The sequence below is a fragment of the Trachemys scripta genome, chromosome 7 (genome assembly GCF_013100865.1).
Source record: "Trachemys scripta elegans isolate TJP31775 chromosome 7, CAS_Tse_1.0, whole genome shotgun sequence".
NCBI lineage: Eukaryota > Metazoa > Chordata > Testudines > Emydidae > Trachemys > Trachemys scripta.
Window position 1 is genome coordinate 32,288,847 of NC_048304.1, and position 23,725 is coordinate 32,312,571.

The window sequence follows — 23,725 nt, forward strand, 5'->3', positions numbered from 1 at the left end:
CCACTTGTGAAGTAACTCCCTGCTCTCCATGTGTCTGTATATAATGCCTGCATCTGTAGCTTTCACTCTATGCATCCGAAGAAGTGAGGTTTTTACTCACGAAAGCTTATGCCCAAATAAATCTGTTAGTCTTTAAGGTGCCACCAGACTCCTTGTTGTTTTTGTAGATACAGACTAACACGGCTACCCCGATTAATTTTAAAACCATGTACTGAGGGTGAATAATTTTTCCTTAAGGAAAGCACACTGTTGTTCCAAAACGTTCTGTCGGTTCAACCTTTTAAGACTCTTCAATGCCAGTAGGTCTTGTACTTAAAAGCACCCTCAGGGAGAAAAAGAGTACATTTGGAGGCAGTGCAGTCTAGTGGGAGTCAGACCAGAGACTAAGTCTGTTATTGTTTCACTGCTACTTACCTGTTTCCACCACCCCGATACCCACTTAATGCTTTCCTCCCTGTTGCAAAGTACTTGGAAATCTAAAAACAAGAAACACTATGCAACGTTGATTAACAAGAACCAGGCATCCCTATTACCGAGAGGCCAAATCCTACTCACCAAGTAGTTCCACTGCAGACAGTGGGACTATTCTCATGAGTTAAGAGCAAGTTTTGGCCCCAAAATGGCTTTTCTAGTCTTGTGCCTTAATCCTTTCATGACCAGAGCTTGATATTTGTGGTGCAGCCATCTGACACTGGTTAATGCATACAGTAAAGGCTCCCAGTTCTGAAGGAGAACCCCATCTTCATCACCCTGAGGGCTGGTAACATTTACAATGGCTAATTAATTTTAAACAATGGGCAATCGCATGCTGCGAGCCATATTTGAGGATGCCCAGAGTGTGCTGGTTTACTATTTCCCTATTGACCAGTGCAACTTGTGTCTGCCAAGATGCAGGCTTTTATTTACCAATCAGCCCCAAGGCTAATTGAAGTAGTCTTGTGGCCTAAAGCATAGGACTAAGATCTTTGTTCTAACCCTCACTCTTACAACAGGGAAGAATATCACTCCCTTAGTGTACCACAGTTTACCAATCTGATAAAGAATACTACCCTACATTTCAAAGTTAGAGAGAATCTTAATTTTTTTAAGCACTGATTTTTGAATGGGAGACTGTACATATGCTAATGAAGAAATTATTGATCACCATCCAACTCTATAATACAAGCTGTACAGTACTGAATTCACACTATATGCTCTTCAACACAGCAGGGAACTTTTCTTGCAAGTTTCTTGATCACCACATACGTAAAAGGCACACTACACTACACTACACAGTAAAAAAAATTGGGGAATGGGGTGGGAAGAAGGCACAAGTGAAAGCTGCAGTCATTTTGCACTGCAAAACACATTTTGGAAGTTCAGTTTGAGACTTTTACTAGGAATAACCTTGATTTGAAACTCATTTTCTACAGAATTAGATACACTTTAAGAGAGGCAGGGTTGCCAATGGATAAAGCACTGGACTGAGACTCAGGATATCTGGGTTCTAGTCCCAGCTTGGCCACTGGCCTGATGGTTCATCTTAGACAAATCGCTTCACCTTTGTGTGCCTCAGTTTCCCTATATGTAAAAATGGGGATAATGATGCTTACCTCTGTGATAAAAGCATTTTGAGATCCACTGATGAAAAGCACTAAATAAAGCTAGGGGGTTTATTATCTGTATTATTATATAAATCAGCAAAGCACCTCAAGAAAGACACCAGACAACAAAACTTGTATTCCAGATTTATTTATTGTTTAAATCTCCATATAGTGAAACCGTTGAAGTACAAATAAGTTGTACAGGCAGCAAGAGATTCCATCTCCATCACAAGCTAAAACCCTCATAAATTTGCAATGAAGTTAAATAACAGCTGTTGAAAGCAATCAGGTTAGAATAGTTAGTCATAGATGCAGTTAAATGAGAACTTTTTTAGAAGGCCAGCAGACATCTATTGCTACACTTGCTAAAATTTCAATGAGTTTCTGCAGTTTATTAGCATGCTTGGGTTGCCAAACACTTGTCAGTAGGAAGCCAGTTTAGAAGCAGGGCAAATTATTTAATGCTGTCAAAAAGAAACTGGTTTCTGCATGAACAAGTTGTTGTTCAGGGTGGCTGGTCAGGGACAGTAAAGGCTATTGTAGTTTTCACAGCAGGACGCTATACCCATTAGATCTTTGGTTTTCAACCTGTGGTCCAAGATTCCAAAAGAGAAACAAATTTTAGGGGTCAGCAAATGAAAAAAGGTTGAAAACCACTGCCCAAGTCAGAGGATTGTCAATTAGTACTCCTGGGTTCAGATCACAGCTGTGTCACTGACTAGCTGTGTTAATTGTCCTTTCTGCATCTCAGTTTCCCTTTTTGTAAAAAGTGAAGAGTTACTCCCACCATTGTGAACTGCACTGTGACCTACAGATAAAATGTTAAGTGCAAAATATTACCCAAGTACTGTCTGTCCAGGCAAACAGCTCTAATTTCCCTATGAAAAAGTTAGGCTCTCACCTAGAAAAACCCACACTGAAGTGGTCTGTATTTACACCTCTATGCTACAAGAAAGCAAAGACACTGTAGGGATTTGAACCCCATCCTGGAAACCAGGAGTGCCAACCACCAGCATCTTTTGCTTTTTTTGTTAATATAATAAAGGTGAAAAGCAAAACCTGAGAGAACAAATTGTTCTCTCAGGAAAAGAAAAACCTTGAAAGATCACTGAAGAAATCTGCTTCATCTAAGCTTCTACTTCTGACAAATCACTTATTTCGAGTTTGTTAGGACACCTGAAAAAGTCTTAGCAGAGAGTTGCAAGAGCCCTCCCAAAAGCCACCTCACAATGAAGACAGTTGAAATTTACTTTCTAATTGTTTATTTACAGACAGTATGGCGGGTACCCACCCCCTGACATTCCTCCAAAGCACCATTAAGTTGTTTTGGTTTTTAATGTTAAGTATTTTGCCATCTGTTATGTCTAGATTGACTATTTAGTTTTGGGACGGTTTTGCCTGTCAATATTATTCTGAGTGTTATTTGAAGGTAAAGCTATTTTAGTAATAGTTTATAATTAAGCATCATTACATTTTTTAAATGTGATGTTAGCTTCCAAAGTTAGGAGAGTTCCAGGCAAAGTACATTATCCCAATTTTTTTGTAGACTTACATTTTAAAATTTTACCTTAAGAGAAAACCGCATACCAGTGACAAGGATCCATGCTACCAGCTGAAGCAAGAGGAAAAGCGCTGTGTGTAGTCTGAACTAGGTACTGAATAGCAGGTTTCTGGAAAAAAAGTCTAGCGAAAACTGGTTGTGGTTTATCCCCTCCTCCCCCTCCCTTAACTATTTACATCATTTTAAAGTATAAGCCATGATCGGAGAATGTGTTTTTAAATGGGGGTTTACATGAAGTGATAACATGGCTACAAGTACACAAAAGGTACTCAACATTACTTTAAAAGTAATGTATTAACTTGCTCAATATATAGTTAATGCAAAGAGCATCCTTTGAGGCACATATCCTCAGTATATGCAAGATTATATTACAAGTGCAACCCCCTTGCTTTCAATAAATTCATGTAATTTTAAGAGTGACCTTGATATAACTGCTTTGTCGTCATGTCAGTTTTGTCACAAGATGTCTGTAAAGGTCCATGGTTCTCCTACTTTTTAAAGCCTTTTCTTTAAATGGGGACACCTGCAAAAGTCTTAAGCAAAAGAGGTCTCAACCCATTTTCCCCCACCCACATCCCTAAAAAGATTCAAAGATACAGTCTCTCATTTTAAATTGGTGCAATTGCAGCATAAAGCTGGATAAAAGTTAATTATTTCCCCATTTTTTATTGTGGGTGGGGTGGGGAGGAGATTCCAATTTTTTTGAATCTTTTTATCTTATGGTAAATACAGAAAAGTTTATTCACCTGTTTGCTTTTTGTCCACTGTGGTATTTTCAATTCATTGTGTCTGGCTGCTCCTTCTACAGGTCTGTGAAAAGTAATCTTAAAACTAGGTTGCCCCACCTTCTCCCCTCCCCCCCCAAATTCCCAGTAAACTCCATGAAAATGAATTAAATTTTTTGTTCTAAAGTAAATAAGAACTATTCTTACTGGGTTGGCTTCTGTGACCCATCATGAGGAACTGGCTTGTTTGGTATTTTCTTGAAAAGAACTGTTAAAAAACCAAGAAAGGAAGAGACCCATACAAAAGCAAGGTACTGAAAATGGTCACTAAACTGGTGGAATTTAAAATGTCACTTGCCAGTTAGTTTCCTGGAGGATTGTTGCTTGTTTGGAAGCTTTTATTTCTCGTCAATGAGATGTTTTAGATGTATCTGGAAGAGACTAAAGGCTTCAGTACCCCCTACCCCTGCCCCCACCCACTTCAGAAAGGGAACAACAACAAAAAGCAGTTACCTAAATAAAGCAGCACAGCCAAAGGAACTTGGATCTCAGTCACATACACCGACTGCTTAAAGCTGCGGGGCATTTTACTCGAAGGGTAAAGAGCTCCTTTCAATACACAGGCACTTGTGTCATTCAGCTGTATTTTTTTCTTTCAAACAATCACTACTCCACACATGGACAAAAGCTTTGGGACACGTATTTCAATCGATTCAAATGCTCTACCCAAGCAGATCAAGCATACTGCACATTACTTGCCAACAGACCAGACCTGCTTCAGACACTGCATTCTCTGCGAAGTCTGTAAAAAGAAAAGCTAGAACAAGTTGTGAGCCCCTCCCACCCTACCCCAGCCACAGTCCAGATATTAAAAAAAAAAAAAAAAAAAAAAAAATGCTGTTAATGTTTGAAGATACAGAGGTTTAACTCACTGCAGGGGCCTTCACATACACACACAAGGTGTGGGGAACAGAAGAAAGCGCCAAGGCATGTCAAGCAAAATCATCCTGAACAGCTTCATGATGGGATGGATCAGGGTCTATACATTATGAAATGAAGCTTCTACAAAGAAAGATACTTAAAAACAAAAATTGCCCATTTCCCCCGCTAATGTTAATTGGAAGTAGAAAATGAGACATCGCGTCACTAGCACTGAAGGAAATGGTTGCAAGCATTGTTAGCATGCAAATTTCTAAATATGCAAACTGACTAGTGTTAAATTTAACAAATTATTGTGCAGTTAAGTTTTCCCCCAACTATAAGTCAGGTGTTTTTTTTTTATTTTATTAATTTTAACAGGATTTTAGCTCTGGAGACAAAGCAAGTCTTATTGCCAAAATTTTACCTTATGAACTTACTCCGATTGGTAAGTTTTGCCCCCCACTGGTCTAGTTTAAAGCATTTTAGAAATCATTCCTTGGGCAGATAACTTTCCTTAATTACAGGACTTCTATTGCCAAGTACCTTGATCTACATTTGTCTCGATGAAGAGAGGGGTGGAGAGGGAGGGAAGGAAAAGATTCTGCAAAGACTTTCCTGCCTGAATAAAAAAAGAATTTCGGTCTTCTGTTCAAATTCCTGCTCCCGTCCAATTAAGATCAGGTGTTCTTGGAGAAAGATTCTGAAAGATTAAAGAAGAATCCCCCCACCACACTGCCCCAGAGCTAACCACACACAAAGAACATTGACAGCACATTTTTATTAATAAAAATGAAGACAAACTGTCTATTCTTAGAGCACATCAGTAACTTTATTAACAGGTACCTTTATAGCTTTTTTTTGTTTTAATCCCATGTTTTCTGCATGTATTTTAATGCTACAAAATAGCAGAAAAATAAGGTGTGTTTTTTGGCAGCATAATGTGCTGTTTGGTATAGCATTTTAGGCTCTCAAACTGTAGGCCCAGAGTAGGCTCAGCCTCCAAAGGAGGATATACATTGCATGTTTGTTCGGAAGCACCACAGCATTGCTGCTATGCTCATCTGCCTGTAGATGATGGGCACAATCCAACTGTGGCCTGTGCACAGAGGAGAAAGGAATTTAGAAAGTGGAAGTGCAGCCCTGAATAGGCACAGGGGTAGGTTAAGTCCCTCATACCCATTCCACACACTGCTAAAGGCTGGGAATGAGAAATGCCAGTTCAGATGTTTAGGGCTTCCACTGCTTCATAGCATTTAAAAAGTACATTTCCCTAACATGCAATATCTGCGGATATAATTGATAAACTTATCTGTAATAGATGCCTGCTTGTTTTTTTCAGCTCCCAGATGAAATGAAGCAAAACTCCTCATTAATAGTGCAGAAAACCTGTCTCAGGTAAACAGTGGAACACAGCACAAGCCTCCTCTCAAATCCAACAGTAGTGAAAGTTGATCCCAAATTAGATTGTGGTTTCAAAATAATTCATATTCTTTCTTCAAATCCGTAAGATTTAGGTGGTAATATTCATACCAAATAGTTTGGTAGAAGCTATATGTATTTGCATATGCATTTTTTCTGCCGGTATTTTTTTTCCAATTTAATTGCAATGATGTGGAAGTTGTTGTTCACTCACTTTAATGAAATTATGTATTTCAAGAAGGCCATTTGCTCTTTACTGCATATAATTGAGATTTCTTAGAGCAAATATTCTGATCAGATAATTGATAGTCAATGCTTATTACTTCAAATTTGTCAGTTTCATTGGTTATGGCTTTTTTTTTTTTTTTTTTCCGTAGACACATTGGATTTTCACTTGTTAACATCTGGGATCCTTTTCCATCAGGTAGTAAGGAATATTAGAATTTTTCTGCCTTTACTTATCATTCGCCAAGAAGCTGTTCCCCTCTGCATTTATGAGGCCATATTTTCTCAGGGCTCGTTGGGGCTATGATTCTGATGGCGGATCTGAAAAATGTCTACAAGACAAAAGTTGTTCCCCACACCATGCCCCACCCCAAAAAGAAAGACACATTCAAACTAAACGCATTACAACTATGTTTCTTACTTTTTTTTTTTTTTTTTTAATTACGGTGTTTTAATTTAAAAATTACTGTGTTTACATTGATAACTGATCTGCTCTTGGGTCTTTCGGTTTATTTATTTATTTTTACTATGACAGTAAGTGCACTTGAGAGTTTTACAGGATTTCAAGTATGGTGTAACATACTGTGTTGCATTTTTTAATACAAAAAAAAACTAAATAAAAATGCATAATTCCTACACTCAAACAAACCCACATTTCTAGGTTACAGACAACTGAAAGCAGAATCTTACTTGAAAAATACACAAGCTACCATCAGAAGGAATCACACCAGGGTCATTAAGCAACTTCTTTCTCTCTGAAGTCTCTACAGTAGCATTAAGTTACATTAAGCACCTGAAAAAAAATGCCAAAAAAAGAAAAAGCCACACACCACTATATCCAAGGTTTCAAACCGATTCCCACAATTACAGATATGCACCAGAATATGTGTCTAGACACCACAACCCTAATAGTTACAAAAGGATTTGAATGTGTGTTTTTTATCTTAAGTCCATGTTAATTTGGACTAGTGGAAGCTTTCCACTTCTGAGAGAGAGTATTTTTGGTAAGTTTTATGCTACAGGGAAAAAAAATTAAACAAGCTACTTTGTGTTAGTCTGGGTTACAGTTTTAACGTTGTCTATTCTCTATCTAGCACGGTGTGCATTTTAAGTATATACATGCATATATGGGCCCTGTGTGAACATTCCCAATTACTCAATGGGACACTTCCCCAAGAACAATTTAAAGCTACATTATGAGAATTACTTGCCAGGATTGAAGCTGAACATTCTTTTTTTCCAGTTATGGATGTTTCTGCAGTTTAGGGAGAGACTCTGAAGAACATATAGACGATTATGTTGCCCCACCCCCACAAATATGTCAAGCCATATAAAACTGCACCTAAAATTCCACCCACAACACACATACTGTATCAAAGATCGTCTGTTTTGTTTGTTTACTAGAGAAAACTTAACTTTCAAGTTTGGACTAGCCAAGCTCTTCTTAAATTCTCCTTAGAGGATGACTGAACGACCATGAATCCTGAATACAAGCTCCAATCCAACTTTCCAACTCCATTTTAGGTAAACTGTCCTTTCTTCCAAGGTAAAAGCTGCTCCGACTCTGGGGAATGTTCTCGCAACAGCACAGTAGATAGAACCACACTTCTAACCAAGCCAATAGGAACTATAGTATCTGCAAAGAGTCTAGAAACAAGCTTGTTTTTATCCCTACCCACCACCACCCTTTTCGACATACACAAAAAGGTTTCCCTCTCCCAAAAAAATCGTACCTTTATAGTTTGATAATTTAAAAAATGTAAATTACTTTATGAAGAATCCAAACTTATAAAAATAGAATTAACTTGCATTTCCCTCTGTCTGGCCAGTTTCTCCACACACTTGAATTGATATCTACAGCTGCAATATAGGTCAATCACATTTCTAAACCACTGCCATCAATACAATAGAGGTTTTATCCTGATTACTGGTTCTCTTTTATCCTTTACATTGGCACCTCTCCAGTCGTCTGGCTCTAGGATCTAGACACACCTAGGGAAAAAAACTGAAGAAGTTTCTGGTCCCCTTCCCCTCCCTTCAAGGAAAAAAGAACAAAAAACAAAAACAAAAAAAAAAAAAACACACTTTGAGCAAGACTAACAAAAGCCTTTTCCCTTCCCACCAGAATGCGTGGCAAAAATACATTTATTTTCTCTTGCTAGGAACAGCCAACGATATGGGGAATAATATACATAACCTACAGTATTTTAAGACGTGAACAAACAAAGTTTGTTGTTCTGTTGGGCAATAATCTTTTTTAAAAATTATATGTGATTTGCTTACACTTCACTGCCACCAGAGATGCTTGTCGCTCCACCAGGCTCACGACTTCCCCAATTTGGGTAGGGTTACAGCAATACAGACGCTAGCTACCACTCACTCCTAAAGCCGAAAGGAAAATTCCAGCAGTTTTCTAAACACTCGGGAAGATGACCACACTCTCCAGGCCTTGGCAGACTGCCCATTAGCTTCCAGACAAGATGCAATGAGTAAATAAGCCTGCAAAGAGAAAAACCTACGACACACCACGACTTGACCCACTCCAAACAAACCCCCTCTCATAACAATAAGCACATTTACAAATTACTATTAATAAAGAGTATAGCAAAGAAAATAGTGTTTTAAAGAAATCAAGGAGAAAGTAGGTTACCAACTACAGGTTAAATTATTGCTGTCTTCACTCATTTTTCCACTTCTGCCTTTCACAATGGTATCTTGATCTAGAAGCCTCTAATCTATTCTTTCAAAAATTTCTTGCTTGATCTTGTTTTCCGTGATTCTTTTTTCCTCTAGTTTCACCAATTTGCACTGGCTCTTTTTCCCCCTCTAACTTCACCAATTTGCACTGGCTCCTTGAAATCCTGTCTTTCTAGCTTCACTGAATCCACATTCCGCCTTGATCAATGCATCAGATGTAAAATGGCTGCTGGTTTTATTCTAGTCCTTTGTCAGCTATTTTTTTAAAACGTTTTAGCCCAAATTTTTTCCACTTAGTCCAACACAAAAAATACATCTTTTAAAGATTATTCTTGATCTTGAAATAATTTTCATACACAAAGTCCTTTGAATTAATATAGTATGCTATGAATTTGTAAATTTGATTTTTATGACAAAAACTGAGCTAGCTTGCATTAAGTGATTAAATTCTTCAGCAAATATTACTCCATTACTCCTTAGATTTTTTTTACAAGTATCAATGTAAGTCTTTTTCACCCTCCTGTCTTCACATTTTTTAACTAATCTACTATATATAGTTAGATATATTTTGCTCATCTTTAAAATGCAACTCCCCTTCTCTCTTCTCTTTTCCTGGGTCCTCTTCTAAGTTACCTTCTGCCTTCTAATATTACCAAAAAAACAAACCACAACCTTCTCTCTTCTCAGTCTCCTGTCTTGAAAATCTTCCCCAACCTTGTGTTTCTAATGTTTTCTTTTCTAAAAATCACTTTGCCTTTTAAATAAAATCTTTGTTTCTTCATATTTTCTTCTGCTTGAAGCAGACTTAATCTGGCGTTTTAAAAACAGCCAGCATTCTTAATATATTTTTTCACCCCAAACTGGTTTAAAGCATATTTTGTGTTTCAATTTATCTTCAATTTTATTTTTGTCTTGTTTTGCTTCTAAATTAATCTTCGTTTTTTAAATCTTGTTTTTTCTTATCTTCAAATTTTAAATTTTTCTCTCCCAATTATCTTCAAATTTTAAATTCTTCTTTTGCCTTTTTTTAAAATTCAAGATCTATATTTCAAAATTTAGCATTTTCTTAATCTTCAATTTTTTCTTGTTTTTTTCTTAAATTTATCTTCAAGGTTTTCTTGGTTAAATTTTTATTTTGGAGGCATTTAAAATGCCCATTTTCTATCAACCTTTACCCAAACCTCCGCTGATCACCCTCCTGCACTTATTGAATACTTCTGATTCTTTGATTCTTCTCTCCTCTTCCAATTGCCTTTCATATTAAAAATCTTCATATTTCCTGTTTTTAAGAGCATTAAGTGGTTTAAAAACCAGCGGTGCACTAGTTAACCATATCTTTTTAATTATCAAACTATAATTAATATTTTAAGAGTAAAATCCTCTTTACTGATTTACTTTAAAAAATATTAGCTATAGTTTCCAATAGATTATTAACCTAGTTTGTTAACTTTTTTTAAAGCTATTCCTGGGCTGTTTCCCCTTTCCCTGTTTTATTTCCCTCTCCACCTGCCCTTTCTCCCTAGCTCTCCTGCCTGCAACTCTAACAGTAAGTGGGGAGGAGGACATTTTATAGACTGGTGACAGACTCACTAACTGCAGCATAGAATCTCCTTCCGCCCCTCCTCTGCTAAGGGGGAGGGGGAAACACTGCATGAACATCAACACAAAAAATAATCCCTGAAAATTCTATAAAGTTTTTCAATGTCCATTCACTGAAACGAGAGGAGTGGATTTATTAATTTTTAATTAGAAAGGAAGAAAGGAATTAGTTCACTGGAGAAATGTAGTTTCTTTTGCTCTGTAAATGGGTTTATTAGACTGAGCCACCCTAGTGAATTTGTAACAAGATCCTAAATCATTTTACTGAATTCTTTTTTTAAGATGAGTGGAATAAATCCTGTGTACAAAGCCAGGCATGAAAATAACTTCTCAATTATTTTTATCATTTTTTAAAGAAAAACATACATAGCTTTAGGCTGAACATATCTTTCTTATGCAGCATCATGGTGTCTATGACAGTATGTTTTGGCCTATATAGAGAGTTTACATTTTTTCTTGTAAAAAACAAGATCTACAATGCCAAATACAATCCTTTAGATAAAGGTTTTGATCAAAGGTGTATATTCCATATTCCAACTAACGGAGAAATAATGTTATATAGCTTGAAAATAATTTTACTTCCAGTCTACCTACTATATGCCTGAATAGTTCTCCTTGTTTACCGCTTGCAATAGCCATTATGAGACTTTGGCATCTGGTCAAATAAAACTAAGTCTATGAGTTTTAATAAAAATTCACAGTCCCACTGAGTCCTTATAATGCCATTGATATTTAAGCAGAAAAGTTCTCCATTAAGTTTGTCTTTTAAAGCATTTTGCTGTACCATCCACTATAAGACCTTATTTACAATATTTAAATTACTAATTATGTATGTTGTAAGGACTTTTGTCAACACATTATTCAAAATAAATACATCTCAAACAAATGGAGGATTTTTTTTTTTAAATAACCTCACTGGTTCAATTTTAAAAACTTCATTAACTTATTTTGTTGCTTTGTGAAGACTGATGCTTTTGAAAACTTAAATGGTAAATTAAGAGACTTACTATGTAGATTTAGTAACTTTGATTATGTATATAAGGAATTTGTTAAGTGAGGAAACTAATTCTTCGTATATGTTAATATCAGCGATACTGTCTTTCTTTTACTATTTTTAAAGCAAGACAAACATTTTGACTGATGATGAGAAAAGGAATACACCCAAAGAGACTTTTAAATACTGACTTGTGGATTTCATTTGTAAAAATCTTGAAAACCCATCAAATTATTTAATAACAAAACAAAAAAAGTGTAGATACTTTCTGCAGCTTAATAAAAAAATTCCAGTTTTAAATTCTGGTCACACTTTCAAAGGGATGAGGTGTGGTCTACTAATTCAAATTGAGAGTTATTTTTTATTTTTTTTTTCTGTAAAAGGTATTTTATTTAAATTAAGGCTGATAAGCATTATTATAGCTGGAAAACAACAAGGTATCGAAAAAAATCAACATTTGTATAAAGGTTCGTAAACCCTTATGTCTGATGCTGATTTCCTCTGAGCAAAAAGCAATTTTATTTTTTGGGAATTCTCTCTCTGGTTTAAATCCTGTTTGTGCATCTTTTCAAACACTTACAAATTAGTGAAATGACCCTAATATATATGTTTGTTTCTAGATACGTTGCTTGTAATTATCACAAAGTAAATCTGGGGCTTTATGGGATTGTTTTAAAATCATTGCTGGGACAAAATATTTGTTTCCATTTGCTCGTGGTTGATCATTTCAACATTCAAGAGCACCTAAGACAGCAAATTATTAAAATTCTCACAAAAATCCTCAAAATCAACTCCAAAATGTGATGGTTTTAGACTTACTTCTGAGGAAAATTATCCAATTTTAATCTCATTTGTCACTTAAAAAAAAAAAGAGACAAAGTTCCTTGAATTCTTGATTCCCATCTAGTAAAAGCATCCCCCCCGCCCCGCAAACATTTGTTTTCTGTAAACTTTCACACACAAAAATTCAATCAGCCATAAATAAATCTCCCCAAAAATCAGAAGTTTTGAGTAATTAAGGAGTTAATTTACCTCAAACTTTTAAAAATGCCTGACAATAAGTTTAAGTCTCGCTCACACACACAAAAAGAAAAAATAAAGAGTTTTAGAGTTAGTTTTGTGGTAAAATTTACTCCATGGTTTCCATACACAAGGATACTTGCCATTTTTAAGTGACCAGGCCCCTTATAGGTATTCAAGCCTCTACACAATAAAATTGTATCAGTTCAAAATGAACCAAACAATGAGATTTGGGAGTCTTTTCTGAGGTAATACACCCTCCCACCCCCGCTCGTATATTGAGCATAAGCCTTACATAAATCTGATGGGGGCCTGAACCTGAGCCCCCGCAGAAATGGGGGCCTTTAGTTCAGGATTATGGTCTATGCGCTGTGTTTACACTCAGTCTCGCTCGAATGACATGGGGGAAGGGAGACTGAGTGGCGGAGGGATATCTAGCGTGAGGAAGCACGGGTTGCTTGTGGCGCAGTAGCTATTTCTGACGATGGGCGGGGGGAGTTGGACGGCTGGTTCTATCCGGCTCAAACCGGTCCCAGCCTGCTCCTGGCTGGCTAAAACAACGGCTACAGTGCCGCAGTGAAGCAGTGCGCATGTGCGCTCCTCTCCCACCCTGCTGCAATGACTCAGGTGGGAGGAGGGGCGAGGGAAGCAACTTAACCTCCTCTCTCCCTGCTGAAACCAGAGTGTGGGATCCAAGTGCTTGCCCATAAAACACAATAAGCATCCCCCCAGTAGAAAATAAGCGTTTAATTTAAAAAATTATACCTAAAACAAATGCATTTCCCTCAAAATGTCTCCCCAGAATGTTGCAAGTAAAAGCCTTTTGCTCAAAGATTCCCTTAAAAAAATGCATTTGCACAAATGCAAATGGTTCCTAGACCTCCAAGTAAACACATTTCCTCCCCAGCCCCACAATATGCTGAAGACAGCATTATCCCCCTCAAGAAAAGTCATTTGCCCAAATGAAAGCGCCCCCCCCAAGTAAAAGTATTTCCCAACTTCAAATTGCCCCAGAAGAACATTTCTCCAAGAAAAAGTAAGTTCCCCCAAATATATGCATTTCCTCTCACAAAATCCTGAAGAAAAATATTTTTTCCCAAGGAAAAAAACATATTGCCAGATACAATAAATCATAGACACTAGTTCCTATACAGGACTTTTAATCTCATAGTGCTTTACAATGGAGGTCAGTATCATTATCTCCATTTTACAAATGGGGAAACTGCTTCCCTACTCTGTGCCTCAATTTCCCAGCAGCCCAGTGGCCGAGTCAGGACTAGAAGCCAAGTCTCCTGAGATACAACGTGGCCTAGTAGCTGAAGGATTCAACGGAGACTCAGAATTTCTCAATACACACATTCTCCCTCTCCCCTCCGCCCCCAAGTAACAATTCTTTCCAGTTGGGGTGTAGAGTGATACGTTGTAGCCATATAAGCTCTCCTTCTAATTCTGGAGTACAAGGCAAGCAATACGATGCTAGCTACGGAGTATTGCCAACCCCAAACATACAAAAGCCTCACAAATCAGGCCTAAAACCACCTCACTAGACTAATTAAAAAAAAAAAAAAAGCATGATTTTTAAGACAAATACATTTTGGTTTCTTTTTATTTGCCTTTTGGTTTCTGAGCCTTTAGGGTATGTTTGTAATTTTCAAGCTTTTCACTGCAACCATGAGGGCTAGAAACCCATTTAAAAAAGAACATTCTGATTTTTTCTCATAAGAACATGAATCTACAGAAGAGCAGAGCAGAGCCAGCTGGACCAAAGGATGTTTTTAAAAACCATGGAGGATAACTTTGAACTGGATTCTGAAAGGAAGAGCGGGAGCTAAAGGCGTATTTTGAGGATGAGAAAAAAACATGATTGAAAAATCAGGGAGGGTAGATCAGGGCCTTTTATTTAACATGCAGTAAAGCACACTAGCATTAGATTCCAATTTTGCCATTGAAAGAATGAGAAATTAAAGGCACATTCACACTGGATATGAAATTAAGTCACAGGTTTTACCATGTAATATTAAGAACTGCAATTTTTGCCTTTTTTAACAATTACTGCTACACACCAAGTCAGGAGGGCAATGATTAATTCCATTTTTACTGACTCAAGGGGGAACAAACATTAAAATCACATTTGCAAAGAAAACACAGAATCTTCCAACTTCTACCTGCAAAACTTTGTTCCTGAACTCCCCAGCTTCCAGCAAATGACTTACATCTCTGTCAACACGCAAACATTAGCTGCCACAGGAGACTTCAATTCCAGGCATTTTGTTATTTACTGCAAATATTTTCACTCAGATTCAGTGTAACAGATTTAAATTCATCCCTTACCTCTCCCAACTGGTTGCTTGACCTTGCTTTGAGATAAGGAGTTGTGGCAGTCTTCAAGTGTGCGCTCATATATTACATTCCCACCATGCTCAGTAACACTAACTGCTCTAATCTGTTTCCATTATACTAACAAGCCCATTTGGTTTAGGCAAAAGCAACATTTACGTCTGTCTTTGTTTTTAGTAAGAATTGTTTGTTCACACATATTAGTAAAAATGTGTGTGTGTGTGTATATATATATCTCAAAAGTGTGTCTGTACATCTGGGTATAGTGCTTAGATTATCCACAAATACAAAGTTTGTTTTTAAAAGTCATATGATACATAATCAGCAATAACCCAAACTTAGGTGAATAAATTTAAGAATACAATTTAGATATTAGCATCCAAGTATTCAGGTACATCACTCACGAAAAGTTGTACAGAGATGTGGTTGTGGAAAGCAAAATATATCAACGAGTGAAGATTGTCCCTCAGTAATTGAGAATTAGGTTAGGTTGTCCATTTGGAAAATACAATCTATCTGGGAAATATTTCAGTTACTTTCCTTACTGTGCTTCTCATCTGCACTCCAGCTCATCCCTCCTGGTATTGTCCGATGTTCAATAGGATTTTGTTGCAAATCATTTCATACCTCAGTCATCCATTTCCCCCTCTGCTTTAATCTGCTCAGCTTTTCCAAACTGGTTTCTATTTTAATAAATACATGATCCTTTAACCCCATGTAACTTGCATGCTGGAAAGGCTTCCAGTCTTCACTATGGTTTTGGTTTGATCTTTTTTAAATGGAGACAGAATGGACTCAACCCCAGCTACTTGTGCAGTTACTAGATATACACCCACCTGTTCTCTACTCAGTTTTAGAGCAAAACGTCTAAAATATTCACATTACAGCTCTCTGTAAACCCTATAAGATTCCCTGCACAATTTACTAATCATAAAGGAGTAACAGGAAAAAAATAGACACAACAGAGAATGCAGTACTGTGTCTGGGCGTGGTCTTTGGGTGACAGAGTAAGCAAGGCAGAGTGACCGTGGGGACTTTGAGTTAATGTGGAAGTGTGTCTGGACTGTAACTTTTGGGCCATACGTCTCAACTTGCCACAGCCTAAATTTGGGACACGCACAAATTATCCATGCTGGGAAAGCTGAAATGAAGTGGGATTCATTCCTATAGTGTAGCCTCATTTCTCAGATTCTTTATGTCTGGTGAAAGTATTTTTCACCAGTAAAATAATTAGATGGCATCACATTTATGTGGAATATATATAAGACATCATCTACTCATAAAAGTTGCTCCAAGTATACCAGTATAGTATACTTAAGTGGTACAAACTCCTAGTGTGGATCTAGTTACACCAGTTTAAAAGGTGTTTATACTGGTATATGTTAGCTCATAAATTTAGTTTCACAGAGTTTAAGGCCAGAAGAGACCATTAAATCATCTTGTCTGAGCTCCTGCCTAAACCCAGGCCATTCATTTTTACACCTACCAAGCCAAGTAACTTTACTTAAACTAAAGAATTAGTCCTTAAGAGACTAAACTGTTGTGTGCCACAGGTAGAGAACAGGAGAAACCGAGGCACCATGAATGCCCAGTGTTCCTGCAATAGCATAGAATTGATTAGGTGAGGTATTCCCAGATGATCACAGCAAACAATCCACACCTCATGCTGCAGAGGAACACCCCTCTCCCCCTGAACCTTGACAGTCTGACCTGGGGAAAATTCCTTACCAACTCCAAATTTAGAGATCAGTTAGACTCTTAACATGTGAGCAAGACCCATAGCCAGGCATCCAAGACAGAAGATTTTCTGTACCACCTGAGAGCACTGGTCCATCTCTACTAGTAACCTGTCTCTAGCTGTGGCTGATCTGATTGCTGATGCTTCAGAAGGGAGATGAAAACAAAATAAACAACCCAGATTACAATTGCGCATCAGGAGAAAAAAACTCCTTCTTAGCCTCTGCAAGTGACCAGCTGAAGCTCTGAAGCATGAGAATAGATTATATTTCTTATAATACAGAGCTACAAGTGTTACGAGCATGTTGAGGACAATTTAGGCCTTATCTACATGGGAAAGGTTTTCCAGCATAACCTAAGGCATGAATTTAAAACCAATATAGTTATATCGCTCCCATATGGATGCTCTCATTGTGGTATAAGAGAATCCTTTTTTGGTTTTGCTTACATCACGTGGGGAAAGATTTAAGCTAAAGTGAAAAAAAGCCACTTTCACACAGGAAATACTGGTTTCCACAATGAGTTATACCAACAGAACTATGGCTGTATAACTGTAACTAGAACAGGAGTATTTGTGGCACCTTAGAGACTAACAAATTTATTAGAGCATAAGCTTTCGTGGGCTACTGCCCACTTCTTCGGATGCAGTAGCCCACAAAAGCTTATGCTCTAATAAATTTGTTAGTCTCTAAGGTGCCACAAGTACTCCTGTTCTTTTTGTGGCTACAGACTAACACGGCTGCTACTCTGATAACTGTAACTAGTAAATTTCCCATGAAGATGGCTCTTTGGCACCTTTATACTAGTGTAACTCTTTCAATTACATAATCACACTTTTAACTGCAATAGTTAAATTGGTACAGAAGCTGCTTAGACTAGATTAAATTTTGCTTAGCAAACAAGGGACCCTTTATTTACAGCACAATGACCTCACAGCCCACTCTTTTTGTCACAACAATCTATGTCTTTTTCTGACCTTACCATCTATAACGAATAACAACCCTTCCTGAAACCTGTTTTGTAGGAAGCAAAAAAACCTAATTAGAATTAATAATGCTGTCAAAATCGTAATCTGTTGAAAAGCTGGTGGAAATATTCTATAGCCCCTAAAAAAAAAAAAAAGACATCGTTCTAAGCAGACCACTAGAATGATCAGAAAGACCTTATCTTTTGAACACATGAATTATTTAGTAGCAGGGAAAATGGAGCTGCCATGATTATAAATGCAGTTACACTGAGTGACCTGGCAAGACAAACAGCAGTTTGACAGGAAACAGGATGTGGCGGGGGAGGGGAAGGAGAAGGAGAGAACTGGCAGAGAGCTCTGCTGCTGAATCAATAACTCTTTGTCAATCAGGAAGGCACCAGAAACCCAGTCTGCAGATTCCCCATCCCCCATTCAGCTCTCTCTCCACCTGGGCAGGTCAATCGTTGGCAGCACTAGATGAAAACAGAACGCAAAGTTGTGAGCAAACTCCAGGCCATACCGCTGGGTGCCTCATCTCTAACATTCATGCCTCAGATGTTCAGTTTCACCCCCAGCTCTAGTGCATATAGAAGTTTATTAAATGAGGGAGACAGGGGAAAGAATCAACTTTATCAAGCATTTTCCTTTTAGGGCTGTCTCAGCCATTTTCACTGCATTGCAGCAGCAACTGGAGCATGAAAGGTATTATAGAAAACCCTCGTTCCCTCTTCTGCAGCTCCTCTGTTCTGGAGACAGAATATTCTTGGGGGGCTGGTCCGACCAAGACTGTGGAATTAATTCCCCCAGGAATTAAGGACCATCTCAAGCTTTACTGTCTTCTGCTCCAAGTGCAAGTGCATTTCTCTAACATAAATACACAGCAATATATTTAAATAAACAAACCCTGCCAAGACATTCCACTTCACATGCTTCTTTCCCTGGGGAGAGGATTAGAGAACAAACCCCACATGACAGATTTGAAGTCACATTGCATAATGCACTACTGGAAGGGATTCAGATTTAAAAAATTTATTAAGATGATGTTTAAAAAAAGTGAACGGTACAGAGTTTAAGCGTAGAAGTTTCTGGTTATCGGGGAATAACGTACAGATTATCAAGGAGTGCGAAGTTCGGTTTAAGATCGGATGGTGCAAGGAATACATAATCTGCAATATCCCCAATTGGGGGTAAAAGATTAACGGGTCAAAGTACAGACATTGAGATATGAGGATATGTTGTTCATATGATGGCTACGTTCAAGTGTGGAGCATAATGAGTGGATACGATGATGAGGATGGATTGACCCTCATTTGGTGAGATTTAACGTTCAGTGAGTTTATGGTTCCAGTTCATATGGTCCAACGGAAAAAGTCTCTCAGTCCCTTTCTCATAATTGATGCACAAAGTCGCTCTGGCTCACCCCTCCTGGTACTGTTGATGTCTGGTGATGTGTTCGGAGTAGATGTCTCTGAATCATCGGATGGTGTCTGAGACCATGAGGCTGTGATGAGTGCCATATAAGAACCTATACAGAATAAAATAGGTGGGAGTAAGTGTGGTGGTGGAAGTTGGAGCAGAGGTGGGATTGAAGTGGGAGCTACAAGAGCTGGTGCAGCATCTCTGCAGAACTTCCTGTATGATGGAGTTTCCCTCCAACTCCCATTAATACTAAGTAGCTGGTGAGGAGACCGGACATGAAGAGTTTGCCTTAATTCCAATACAACTCATTTGTATTGAAGCCTGAGTTGGGACTACTCAGGTGAGCAATAGCTGCAGGCCCTAGGCAGCGCAGTGATTGGCTAGGTAGGCCAAATTTTGAGCCAGGCTCAGCATCCATAATCATGGCCAGATTTCCCAAATGGATCAGCACACTGGGAGATGAGCTCTTTAGAATAAATCCATCCACAAGTGTCACAGCAGGAATAGAAGGATATTGAGTGTTTTTGAAAAGCTGGGCCCTTATTTCAGTGCCTAAATGGGAGGCAGAATTATTTGGAGAAAATCTGAGCCCAATTGTGGAAACTGAGCACTTGAACTCTTTTGAAATTTTGGTCCTGTACAAATAGGATTGTACAGATATGTATTGGGCTTGGATGGATAGATAGTTCCTACAATATAATAATTTTATTTATAAAGCATACTTCCAGACAAGGTACTGTCTAATACAGGTTTCAGAGTAGCAGCCGTGTTAGTCTGTATCCGCAAAAAGAACAGGAGTACTTGTGGCACCTTAGAGACTAACAAATGCATCTGAAGAAGTGGGATGTAGCCCACGAAAGCTTATGCTCAAATAAATTTGTTAGTCTCTAAGGTCCCACAAGTACTCCTGTTCTTTTTGTCTAATACAGGGGCTGGCAAACTTTTTGGCCTGAGGGCCACATCGGGTTTCGTAAATTGTATGGAGGGCTGGTTAGGGAGGGGGCTGTGCCCCCCCCCAGACTCCTGCCCCATCCAACCCCCACTGTTCCCTGATGGCCCCCCCGGGTGCCCTGCCCAGGGCTGGCTCCAGCACCAGCAAAGGAAGCAGGTGCTTGGGGCAGCCAATGGAAAGGTGTGGTACGTCCGGATCTTCAGCCTCTTGGGGCGGCAAAACAGCTGGAGCCAGCCCTTCCCCTGCCCCATCCACACACACCCACTCCCTATCCCCTGACCGCCCCCAGAACCCCTGCCCCCCCATCCAACCCCCCCCTCCTTCCTGACTGCCCCCCTGGGACCTCTGCCCCCATTCAACCCTCTATTCCCCCCCGACCGCTCCGACCCCTATCCGCATCCCCGCCTCCTGCCCTCTATCCACCGCTGCTGCCACCACGCAGCTCAGAGCACCGAATCAGGCCGGGCTCTGCAGCTGCGGTGCCTCAGGAGCTCACAGACCCACCGCCTAGAGCATTGCGCCTGCAGTGGAGCGAACTGAGGCTGTGGGGAAGGGAGAACAGTGGGGGAGGGGCCGGGGGTAGCCTCCCGGGCCAGGAGATTGGGGGCCAGGCAGGACGGTCCCACGGGCTGGATGTGGCCCGCAGGCCATAGTTTGCCCACCTCTAGTCTAATATAATAAAATTTAAAGACATCATCATCAAACAACAACCTCATTATAACAAATAAATTAACTTCATTGAGGATGAAGAAGTGACAAAGATGGGATGAGCTACCCCTGGGAGGAAGGGAGCTCTAGTCTCGTCTAAGCTAAGGACAGTATCTGTAACATTGCAGCATATCTCCCTTCCCCCTCCTTGTGCTGCAATGCAGTGAGAGCAGTTGGGTGAGCTAATCAGCCTGCAGCTCTTGCTATTTAAAGGAATCTCTAAAAAAAGGTGAATCTGATTTTTTCGTTTTTCAAATGGGGTCTCGTAGGATTGGAACAACTGCGTTAAAACCACCTGTCCCTACTGACGCACATGGCACTTGATCCAAAGTCCACTGAATTAAATTAGAGTCTTAGCACTACATTATGTAAGTGCTCATATTCCTTCAGACGTTTGGTCTCCCAACCCCAATAATAACTAGAGATGGACACAAATAAAATCCATGGATCAAAACAGGTCTGAACTTCGGTGGAAATTTGAACCCACATCTCAACTTTGTTGTTTGGGTCAGTTCTCTAATAATAATCTCTAGAGGCGGTTCAGACATACCTACATCTGACCTTCATGCTACTTCCGGATGTCAGCAACCAAGGCACTACTGGCAGTTAGCCTGGAACAAAAATGTGTTTGAATACAAACAAAAGGCCAAGAGACCTTGTATGTATCCCATCACAAGCTGCTCCACCATATTCAAAATCAGAGCTCTTCCCACTGGCCTTTTTCTCTTTTCTCACATCGAAGATATAGCTCAGTGGTTCTCAACCTATTTACCATCATGGGTTGCATATGCAGTTCTCTGTGTGTTATGTGGGACACATCCACACAATATATATACTACCTGCATGGCCCTGAGGATGTCACACTTGTGTTTGACTAAAACATCTTCTAGAAATGCATTTGAAGACAACAAGAGAGAGAATCCACCATTTCTGTGGGTAGTTTTTTCCCCAGTGGTTAATCACCTTCACAGTTAAAAATGTGTGCCTTATTTCTAATTGGTATTTGTCTGGCTTTAACTTCCAGCTAAAGTCTAGATAATACTCAATACTCATCACTAATTGCTATAATGAAGATGACACTTTGCTGTTCTCTAGCAATTTAATCAGTATCTGAATTGTTTGTTTGTCACTTATACCATTATCTTTTGAGATAGATGGTTGCCATAAATCAGAATTCTCTTAAAGCTCCACACTATTCTGTCATTATCCCCAACCCCATCGGACTCATTTTCCAGATGGGAAAACTAAGGTGCAGAGTGGCCAAGGAATTTGCCTAAAGTCACACAGTGAGTCAGTGGCAGAGCTGGGAGCAAACAGGCTTGTGACTAGGATATTTGCTTTAATCCCAAAACGAAGCTTCTTCCCAAGAGAGAGGTGTAGTCTGGGCAAGAAAATGGCAGCTCTATACCTCTGGGCAGGTCAATCTATAAAATGGAGATAATACTGTGTTAGTTAAGGACTGTAAAGCATTTTGAAGGTTAAATGCTCTAAATCATTAGTTCTCAACCAGGGTTCAGGGGCCCCCCTAGGGGGCCTCAAGCAGGGCCAGCATTAGACTCACTGGGGCCCAGGGCAGAAAGCCGAAGTCCCACTGCATGGGACTGAAGCCCAGGTCCCCGAGCCTGCCACCTGGAGTTGGAGTTGAAGCTGAAGCCTGAGCAATGTAGCTTCATGGGGGGCCCTGTGGCAATTGCCCTGCTTGCTATCCCCTAATGCCACCCTGGCTTTTATATGCAGAAAACCAGTTATTGCGGCACAGGTGGGCCGTGGAGTTTTTGTAGCATGTTGGGGGAGGGGCTCAGAAAGAAAAAGGTTGAGAACTCCTGCTCTAAATAAGGCCCTCTCCTCTGCATTCCATCATGTGAGTCATACAGTGCTGTGAAGCTAAACACAGTTCCTCCCCCACACAGCAAAGCAGGCATAACTCAAGCTTTGTTTACAGCATAGACACAGGATCATCCATCACTCAGGGTCATTTACCTGCCAACATTCATCAACCTTTGACCTTTTCCCTGCAAGGGCTGCTGTGGGAACAGCCAATGAAAGAAGTTCAGATCTCAAGAATGATTACAAAACCATAAACATGGGAGAGGCCCCCCTCTCCCTCTGCATTCCTGCTTGTTTAGTCTTGTCTATCCACATCTGAGCTTTGCTAACAACCACCTCCAACGCTTGCCTAAAGACTCACTAGATGCAGAGTCGTAGTTCTGTGTGTGAGGCAAATTTTCATTTCCTGTTTTCTCCTCCCCTCCTCAAGAAAAGTCAAGAACACAGAAATCAGGAGCCATCTCAAACTGCTTCAACTGGTCCAATAAACTAGCTTCAGGATCCTAACCAGACATTGGTGCTACTACTAAAGTGCTGGTTACTAAAGGAAATGATAGATGAAATAAATTCCTACCTTACACATGGGTAGGAAAACTCCATCTTTGCAAAAACTAAATTAACAAAACCTCACGTGAAACATGTCACATTTTACAGAGGTCGAGATTTATGCATGGTACGGTGGAGATCAAACCCTGAACTTCTGATTCTCCAGTCCCCACTTTAAACTGTTGGCAACATTCTCTCTAGTCTTGAAAGATACTTGTACTCATCCCTCTTTCCACCCAGTTTTCCTCCTGACAGTGCTGAATTTGTAACATCATATTCATTTATCTGGAACAGGCTTATGTTTTTCTTGCAGGATTGAGGCAGTAGAATAACAATATTTCCCCCCAATCTTACACCTTTTAGTTGAGATTCTGTGCTGCAGCAGAGGAACCCAGGGGGAGGAAGGATGTAAAGGTGGCTTTATTATGAGCTGCTCCAGGGACCAAAATGCTCTAGGAACCAGCAATGTATAGATATGGGGCAAGGGA

General features: G+C 39.4%; 1 long non-coding RNA gene across 1 annotated transcript; it reads right to left on the reverse strand.

Moving 5' to 3' along the window:
• Nucleotides 1-5,442: 5,442 nt before the first annotated feature.
• LOC117879766 lies at nt 5,443-8,483 on the reverse strand. The gene is made up of 2 exons (XR_004646382.1): nt 7,125-8,483; nt 5,443-6,766 (listed from the first exon to the last, which is right to left on the reverse strand). It is a non-coding gene; the product is annotated as an uncharacterized LOC117879766 (long non-coding RNA).
• Between the last annotated feature and the right edge of the window lie 15,242 nt (nt 8,484-23,725).